Below are 10,837 nucleotides of genomic sequence, written 5' to 3'. Positions count from 1 at the left end.
GAACATCCGGAGTTTCGTTGTTTTGCAGGTATAGGCGGCTTGGATCCAGTATGTGAGCTGTAACTCTCCCAAGGGACATAAAAAACCCCAAAACACATGGCGTCGTCTATGGGGAGAGTACCTCAAAGATGGAATCACAAGAACCTATACCACCTCCAAAAACCAACCGGCCTGCAGTTGATGGAGAGGTCTATACAGACCATGTCACTAATAACGACTGTGAAGTCGAAACCTATTTGGCCAATGATGGGTCACTCATCTCTAAACGCATCCGTCCCACGGATAAACTGGAATAGAACAATGACGAAACGGGTACATGCAAGCCCCCTGGACAGCCGTCTGATCAGACACAGGCGACAAGATCTGCCCTAGTCACCTAAGATGAGCTCATGAAATTCATGACGAGCTTCAAGGGTGAAATAAAGGACTTGATCACCAAAAAGACGACTGCTCCTAGAAAAGCAGTTGGCCAAACAACCAGCTCAATAAAAGAGAGCTAAGTCAGTTAAAGACCGACAACCTACTCCCCACCCTGCAACCAAGGAGAAGGCTCGGCCTTTGATTGACCTTTCTAAATTCTGTTTCCCCAAAACGACAAAAAGAAAAGCCATCCGGCATGTTCAACTGGAAGACAGTAAAAAGACCTTTTTTGATGCTCGGCTTTACATAGAGCAAAAGAAGAATCAGCAGCTGTCCGAGTTGACTTACCCAGTTAGCTTTAAGAATACCTCAGGGAGGAATTCTAAATCTGTACATGGAACTTCGTCAGCCGGTCCTTCTGTCCACATGGGTCTCAATGTAATTAATCCGGCTCATTCTGCAGCCTAGCCGTTATACAGGCTGCTTGCACTGCCTTACATCCAGCCAACCTTCTTTAGAGGACAGGCGGCTTACAATTTCCAGCCTATGGCCTAGCATCTCCGGCTGCAAAGCCTTGGTGAACAACCCTTTGCGTTCTCCAGGGAGATAACTGAGGCCGAACAGTCGTCCAAGGTTAAAAACGTGTTGGTGGGCACCTATGATGGTACCAGCAACTTAGAAGATCATCTTCTGGCATACACCCACCTCATGTATCTACAGGGGTTGGATGATGTCGCTTGGTGTCGATGCTTCCCAGCTACACTGAAAGGCATAGCCCAACAGTGGTTTGGCAATTTGCCGGCTGAATGTATAAACAACTTCAAGATGCTTGCGTTTTTGTTTGCTTCAAACTTTTCTATGAATTTCCCTGCAAAGAAAACAAGTCTTCATTAGAGTAATGTGCAGCAAGGAGATAGAGAAGAAATGCGCTCCTACGTTAGGCGGTTCAATCTGGTGAAATCCAGATTCAAGGGTTGTCTGACATGGTAGCCTATACAGACTTCGTCAAGGGTCTGAAGGATAGGTCAACCTTTAAGTTTGACCTCGTCCGAAAGAAAGTTTTTACCCTCTAATGAGCTTTAACGGAGGCGGAAGCCTATATACAGGCGACCAAGCTTTGCTCCTCCAACAAGAAATCGGACCTTAAAATGTCTGATAAGCAGAAAGAGAGTCGGACTTCTCAGCCGGCTCATAAATCTAAAGAGAGCAAAAAGAGAAAAGAGATCTGGGCGTGTAGGGAATATTTCAAGCATCCCACACTTGAGCCTTAATGTGATCTTAAGTATGATGGCGTCCAAAGGGAAGGAAGCTAGAGCAAAAGAGTCGCCAACAAGTTTTAGGAACTTGTAAACCGTTCACAGGGTGAAGGTTACACCCCTTCACGATCCATGAGATTGCTAACTCCATAATGGTCTGGAATATGACTGGATATTCGGGGATGAAGGTACAAATCCAACCTAAAAGAGATTGAACCTGCCCTAAAAATAGACCTCCACTTTATTCTTCTCATATTCAAGTGCGCTTTCTGACTAACATACAATCATTAGGTTAACCCTAAACTTGTTTATCTATGTTGGTTGAACATTAATGCACAAACAAATCTATTATTGGTGATCACTTGAATTATAATCATATTAACCTAAATAAGATTATTAATTATCTTATTAAGCGTGATTACAAGTACAAATTCCCTTTAAACCTGCAAGAGAGGGCGTGATCAAGCAATAACAATAAATATATCAAGCAAGATAATAACAACAAATCATCATCATCAATAATCTCAATAAAGCATAATAATATTAGCAAGATCCTAGGCATGATACTAACAAGATTAATAAAAAATCCTAGCATGTCACTAATTAATAAAAATCAAAGATTTAGCCCTAACTTGATACTAGAAACATGATAGAAGAAATAGGAAGCACCCTAAACATGATACTAGGAACATAAATGATATTATAAATATTAGTAAACACCCTAAACATGATTCTAGGAATTAATATAAAATTATAAACATGATTTCTATATCAAAAGAATAGTAAATAATCTAATTATTTACTTTGATGCATCGTATCTCTTTCTATCAAAACAATACACACGTTAGTAAATTCAAGGAAAATATTAAATAAACAATATTTAAATAATTGAAATAGAGATTTGGGACCAAACCCTCAGAAATTATCAACCTTTCACATCGAGGGCGAAGAAAACTTTGAACTTAGCTAGGTGTGTCTAGAACTTGTGAATGCAGTATTTTGTATGAGGGGAGGTTTAGAAAGAGAGAGAAGAATAAGCTATTCGCTTGAGATATTTAATGATGATTGTTGATAAATAAAAGGGGAAATACGACCCTATTTATAGAGAAAATAGTTTGAAAACGATAGAAAAGAATTAGAATTCAAATCGGAATAAAATTGGCTCTTGTCGCAAACGACAAGACCTAGCGCGAAACGACAGGGATCACGCATGGAGACAGGCTATGTTGTTTGGCGAAAAGGCTGTTGTTTGGCGCTGATTAAAAGATAAAAACGCGCTTTTGTACGGAATCCTTTTCCATTTATAATTAAGTAATTAAACTCCATGTTTATCAATTTTAATACAGATTTATCATACTAAAACACTTGTTTTATTTCAAATCAAATTCTTTATTTTTCAAAAGATAATTATCAATCCTAACTCCATTAGAATTTAAAATAACATTCTAGATTATTCTAGACGATTAGAAACAATCCTAATAATTTTAGGAATATTAATTAATGGGTCGTCCACTAGATCATTAGGCCATAAAACTATTTCAGGCCCATTTTAGTATTTTGGCCATAACTTCCTTATTATTCATTGGGAGTGGTTTTATAATATATCATTGGAAAGCTCTTTGCGAGCTCGATCCATCTACACTATCATTAGACCCTTGTCATGGAACAAGATAAATTGGACTGGCTATTTTAATAAATAGAGTAGATTTTCAAAAATAGAAAGAAAGATTTTATTAAAACAACCGCATCACAAGACCTTTCACACTTTTACCTTGTTCGATAATCATTGACGTGAAAAGTATTCATAACTGGGTCTGGTTTTTGGGGAGACACATTTGGGTTTCAACAGAAGCCCCCACTTTGAGGAGTTTTGAGAAACGCATGTTTCGAAAACAAAAGTCAAAGTAGCGATAGGGACGGAGAATGATTCAGAAGGCTCTGCAATCCTAAATCATTCTTGTAACGCTGATACCTGCAAACTAGCATTACTTAAAAAGATAAAAGAGTTAAGAAGCGAGTATCTTGCACCGTCGAGTACACACCTCTAGGTAACCAATTTTGTTGGTGCATTTTGTTGTGACAACCTCCATAGTGCCTCGTGAACACCATCGACGAAGACCGCTGCTTATAGCTATCCTTGATTGTTAAAGACAATCCTCCACATCCTAGGGAACATTTTTGAAGGTGACTGCTTGTAGCCACTTGAAGGGAATGATGTTCTTCGAACAAGTGTATTATCTCGATAGAGTGTTCGGAATTATTAGAAAGTTAATTATTCAGTGAGGTCAAGTAATTGAAATGCCTGGGTGGAGGCCGCTTCCGATCAGTAATATTAATGTATAATTAATATTACAGCTTAATCTTGACTGAACACTTCGGGTCACACCCAAGCAACTAACGAACCGATAGGACGAATTAATTTGGAAGGAATTAATGAGTCGCCCGAGTAATTAATATTTAGACGTCGGAAATTCGAGCTTGGAGCGTCAAAACCGAGCGTCGAAAATAGAGTCGAAAAAAAATAAAAGACGAGACGGGAAAATTACTAGTAAATCAACAAAATTACCAAAATACCCCTAGTATCGGAATGCCCCAAACAAGCCGAGTGCTAGGGCATATGACCTAGCAAGGTGGCTAGCAAGCGCACCAAGTCGAGCCTAGGTTGGCTGGTGCGTGCTAGCGCACCATTGCTAGCATGCTAGTAGGCTGCGGCTACCACCCGACACATTGGTGCGTGGCATGCTAGCAGGCCCAACTAGTAGCCGGCACATAAGTGTGTGGCTTGCTAGCAGCAGGCCTCAGCCAAGCAGCCCGCACATATGTGCATGGCCTACTGGCTCGAAGGCGTGGCAGCAAGGTGTGCAGCCCACACTTGGGTGCCTTAGTGCCCAAGTGTGGGTGCCACGTGGCGCGCGTGGATTTGATGCTTGAAGCTTGAGATGGACGGCTATAGGAGAGGATTGGGGAGCAAGTTTGGTCCTCCCCCCCCCTTTTCCAAGTGGTCCTCACATAACCTCTCTCATGAATATGCCACTTATTGATTTATTAGTAGCTTGATAATTAATTTTATTTTTGATTTAAAAATAAAATGAAAAAATCAATTCTCCCACATTGATGGAAGAGCAAATCTCATTCTTGTCTTTCCCTATAAATACCCAAGTTGGGTATTGGAAAAGCACTTGAGTAAGTGTTGAAAAAGGCATCATTATTGTGAAAACCTTTGAACACAATTAATTACTCGGTTTTGGGTCGGGCTTAGCTAAATCCTAAGCATTGGACCATTTTCGGGGCTCGAGTTATGGGTGGACTTCGTTGGAGGTCCTCGTGCGAGCGGGGCTTAGAGCTTTCGAAGTAAGAGCTCTTTTAGTGAGCGAAGCACGCTCCAAAGGTATTAATATCTTTATTTATTGATCTTGTTGTTTAAGTTAATTATGCTTTATGATTATATTTATTGTGATCATGGTCTTGGCTCGGGTTTTCTTCTGCGGTGAGTCGAACTCATCAAAACCCAACAGCGGTATCGGAGCCTTGCTCATTTTTTTTTATAATCATATTTTTTCAAGGTGTTTTTATGGCTTAATTTTTCAAGTTTTATGTTGCTAATCAGATTAGTAGCTTGGTTTTATGAATTTTAATATCGTATTTAAGCCGTCTTCAGCCCAGAACCCTGATTTTCGCCCAAATATAGTGAATTTTGGGTGGAAAAGTTGTCCTGGAAATAGTTTTACCCTTATAGGATTGTGTTGTTAGTAAAAGAAAACGATCAGAAATGCCTTTTTCGAGGGATTTTTTCGTTTTGACGAAAATTTTTAAGTCTTTCTAACCTTGAATCTTAATGGCATATTTATGGTGGTTATGTATTTGGTTCTTTCCTTAATTTTATATGGAATTTTAAACCTCTTTAAGCATGGTTACTTAGTAGCAATTGGTGCTTGAAAGTTTGGTTTTTATTTTCACATAATTGCAAATCCATTGCATTAAGTGTGAAAAATTTGTTCTTTGATGCTTCTTATAAGAACTAAAGATTTAATCTTCATTTGTTTTCAGTGAATGAAACTTTAAGTTACTAAATTCCATGATTTTTTGTTGAACTTTTGATTTAATCATGTATTAAGTTGATTGGGATCATAAAGTTTGAACCTTGTGATAAAAATTTCATTTATCTTCATATTGGAAGATGTAATTTTTCAAGTATTCACAAGCGTACAAGTTGGAATCTTTAAATTGAACTTTTGTGTTCACATTTCCAACTCCCTTTTATTTTGTCAAAATCTCATGATTAATTAAAATAATTAAATTATAGTGAGTTATTGCCCTTATTTATTTTATTGCACCAAGTTAAACCAATTTTATTAAAGAATGGTTCTTGGAAATAATTTTTGTTATATGCACCTTAATGAATTTTTAATTTAAGTTGGACTTGTTTAATTTTTCATTTTGCTTATTGAATTAGTTCTAAAATTAATTTAGAATTAATTATATGTCACGCAAAATTGAGCGGGTGTGTGCATTGCTTTTTGCTTGGTGTGAAGGGGCAAGTAGCCTTAGGCCCTGTTCTTTAGAGCTGCTCTGCTCTGCTTTGCTCTGCTCTGCTCTGCTCTGCTTGGCCCTCTGCCCTGCTCTGCTCTGCTGAAATCTGCTCTGCTCTGGGTTGATATCAATTAATAATATCAATAAACCAATAATTAATAATAGTTAATAATTAAAGTACATATTTAAAAATTATAATAATTAAAAATTCACAATACAAATTTTTTAATATTTATTAATAATAATGTCTAACAATTTCTAAATACATATTGATCTTAATAATAACACATAATACATGTTTTTTTTTTGGAATAGTAATACTACATTATTATAATAATAGTGAAAAATAATGATATTAAAAGGAAGATATTTTACTAATTTGTTACCTTTTTTTTATTTAAAGAAATTAAAAAATTAAATTGAATTAATTAATAATTAAATCTAACACTACCCATAACTATATATTGTGTTTAAGAAAATTGGGAAAGAACCTAAACGAGAGAAGTTGAGCAGCCGTTCGCCATACTCTCAATTCTCCATTGAAGCTACGCTTCCGAGCTTTCTCTCCTCCATTGAAACAGCTTTTGAGGTCAGTTTTAATTAATAATCAAAAATCGATTTCACAATCTAGGGTTTAGTTTCATACTTTTGTTGCTTTAATTCTCAGTATAGTCTATTTCGTTGCTTTCGGTTTCTCTAGTTTGATTTAGTGAAAAATATTAATGATTAATAAGTATGTATTGATGTGTTAATCATGCTGAGTAATATGTAATCTAAATTTTAATCTTGTTAAAATAAATTTTTGTTGGATAACAAAATTTCAATCGTAATGACTTTTTAGAATATGGTTAATTGCTAAATTGGTACTCTGTTTTTGAACAGAGATGAAACTGATCAATATACTGCACATTTTAATTTTATTCTCATTTAGGAATTATTGTGTTAATGTTGATTGTTGAATGAGAATAATTGGGATTTCAGGGGAATCTGTTTCATGAACCAAGTAATTATGAATTAACAAGAATGATCTGCACTAATTGTCAAAGATTTGGTTAGAGGTTATTTTGAAGAATTTTTGCTTTATTGTATAACCTTTGATTATGATTGGGCTTGTTAGCAGTGATAATGCATGGTCCATCAGGAAAATTAGATCACATTTGGCATGACATTATGACATAATATGGATTGGTATTTATAACTAGCATCCAGTCAAACAAAATATATTCTAATTAATAATAATGTGTATGTTAAATAAATTGATGATGACCATATCACGTAGGACTCATTGGCATTTGCTGAGGGAATTTTGTGTTATATGATTGGTTTCAAACATCTTGCTTGTTCATGTGAAACAATACATATATAATTGGATGCATATATATATGGCTTTTGTTGCACGGTTTTGTAACTTGTTATTTGGACAGCTAACAAGATGGGAAAAATGCATTGGAATGCCTGTACCTCAAAAAAGTTTTTAGAAATTTTAATCCAAGAGAAAGATACAGGTGGTCATAATAAGTGGAATTGGGAACTTGTCGCTAAACAGTTAAGTGCATGCATTAATAAGGAAGTTAACTCAAGACAATGTGAAAATCGGTTGTTTGTTTTGAGGGGGCATTACAAAGCTCATGTAAGATTATCTAACATGACTGGGTTAGCGCGAGACCCCATGACAAACAAAGTTGATATCGAGAAAGAGAACGACACTGAAAGATGGCACAAATTCTTAGCGGTATGTACCTTACCTTTTTTTTTTACTACTTCGATGACATTTAAGATGAAATCTAATGTGTTGTAACTTTCCTATTCCAGGACTTTCCTAAATGTGGTTATGCAATAGCTACGAAGGGGTTAGCAAACACAGAATTGATGGAGCAAATATTTCAAGGAACAACGACTGTGGGGGTTGGCGGATGCTTTTCACCAGCAATGGCAAGGGGTAAATCGATCTTGTCAAAGAAAGTAGTTTCTCTTTCTATCAATGATGACAATGACAAATTTGGATATGATGTTGAAGAGGGAGATGATGATGTTGAACCAAGTGAAGGTTCAGGGGATAACGAGAACATTAATAGTTATTCTGTTGGTATTGATCTCAATGTATTAAACGCTGCCCAAAGTGTATCCCCTCCAAAGACCGTGCGGACAAAACTTCAGGGTGGTACTAGTAGTAAACGAAAAAGTGAAGGTAGTATTGATACTTTTGAGGAAAAAAGACGAAGAGCTAGTATTGATAATGTTATTAAATTGTTGGAAAAAAGTGTTGCATCTAAGCCTATGGACATATTTCCGTTGGTGGTTCAAACTCTGAGTAGAATGGGAGTTGCTGTGGCACGAGGTCAACATTACTACATTCATGCAGTGAAATACTTGGAAGAAGAGAAGTTTGCCCATATGTTCTTGGCACTTGAGGATGATGAAGCTAGGTGGTGGTACTTAAATGATACGTTGCCTAACATCTGATGAAGTAGAACTACCGTTGAATTAAATTTGGTTGAATTATTTTTGATTTTAATTTGTTTGTACTATGTTTGTTTTTATTTCAGTTGAACTATGTTTTGCCTTTAAATTTGATGAACTGGGTGTGTTGTTTTATTATGGTTTTTATTTGGACTGACGAGATGGGAATGTTAGAAGTGTTTAATGTTCTAATTTGGATTAATTAGATTTGGCATTTACTATTTGTTTAGGGTTGATAAATTGTTCTTATATATCATTTTCTTGTTTTGTGTAATGTAGAATGGAAGATGAAAACATTAGACAAGCATGCATGATTATTGCATTACAAGAACTCCGCGATTCACTAGAAGACAATCCTGATTCAACAACAATACCACCAATAAGGCAACCAAGAAGAGAACTAGGGGAAAGTGGAGCGCAATATATCATAGGTTGTTAACGGAAACTCCTACGGAATGTCAAATTCAATTAAGACTTGATCGACACATGTTTGTTCAATTAGTGAACTTGATGATTGAAAGAGATCTACTATCACGACGCTAAATATGTGAAATTAGCGGAGCAAGTAGGTATATGTCTATATATTTTAGCAAAAGGAGTTTCATATCGTGATGCTAGCGACAAATTTTAACCAAGTGTTAGAAGCGTTGGTTATTTTGTCCTTCGATATCATTAGACCACATCGTGACTTATCAGAGGTGCCTCCCGAGGTAGTTAATAATACAAAATATTGGCCTTATTTCAAGGTATAACTTCATTATTTATATTAACTTGATTACATTTCAATGTCAAAAGTGTAGATGTTTATTAAAGAATGAATTATAAATGTCATCATTTGTCAGGATGCTATTGGAGCTTTGGATGGAACTCTTATCGATGCCATTGTAAGTGATACGAATGGTGTGCCATTTCGTGATCGGCATGGGAGAAAAAGTTGGAATGTCTTGGCTTGTTGTTCGTTTGACAGAATTTACACATTTATTAATGTCGGCTGGGAAGGAAGTGTTCATGATACAACGGTGTAGAAAGACAGTTTGGGTGATCCAAAATTTAATTTCCCTCATCCACCTCCGGGTAAACTCTGATTCTTCAATTACGTATTAAATATATATTTTCATTTATTAAGTGTAAAGTACTCTTAAATCTATATATTTCAGGAAAATATTATTTGGCGGACTCGGCATATCCAAATACTCTTGGATATATGACGCCATACTTCGGGGGATTAAGAATACATATGCCTGATTTTAGAATACGTCCACCTAGAGGATTAAAGAATACATATGCCTGATTTTAGAATACTGCCACCTAGAGGATTAAAAGTACATAATAATAATAATAATAATAATAATAATAATAATAATAATAATAATAAAAATAATAATAAAAAAAATAATAATAATAATAATAATAATAATAATAACAATAATAATAATAAATTAATAATATGCCCTTGACAAAGTCCCAAAACATAATTAAAGTAGTAAAACATAAATAAGTTCAACACAAAGAACGAATACTCTCAATCACACCAATCCCTTGACAATGCGTATGTCAAATCACCGAACTTCACATCATCAAGCTAACCTGTGCAATACTGCTCCCCCATAATACAAATGTAATAATTGGATTATCACAGGGTCATTGAAAGGCGAAGGCCATGACCAAAAGAAAACACACAAAAGCACGCAATCAGCAAAGTTGAGTACATACAAGCTACAACGTACCAAACCTAGCATGCTCAACTAATTGAAGTAAATAAACATACAACACGAATTCATTAATCAAGACTCCAAACTTAAACAATTCAATCGGCTCAAAATACTTGCTAATCAATTTCAAACACTTGACTCTTTATATTTAATTTAATTAATTTAATTTGGAGTAAGCAATAGACGAGGTTGTCCAATCCATCAAATCATTTTGGTCCCAAATGACCATTTAAAATAAAAGTTTAGCGGGATGCAAGAATGGGCGCGACTCCATTCTCACAAAGTTAGTCTAGGATCCCATCTAACTTTCATTATAAAATAAAAATGTAAATATAGAAAGAGAAGAGGACATGTTGATCAAACAAGCCTCGGAAAGCCACAGGCTATCACCGTGTATCCCAACCCATAATTGTCAATACTCTAGAAGTGCACGCTTTCTAGAGTTTTATTGTTCATCCATGTTTCACTTTACGGGATTACAATTTTAATTAATAGACGACTCAATCAAATAGACCATAC

The sequence above is a fragment of the Chenopodium quinoa genome, unplaced genomic scaffold, assembly GCF_001683475.1.
Source record: "Chenopodium quinoa cultivar QQ74 unplaced genomic scaffold, ASM168347v1, whole genome shotgun sequence".
NCBI classification, from domain to species: Eukaryota; Viridiplantae; Streptophyta; class Magnoliopsida; order Caryophyllales; family Amaranthaceae; genus Chenopodium; species Chenopodium quinoa.
This window is presented reverse-complemented; position numbering follows the sequence as displayed.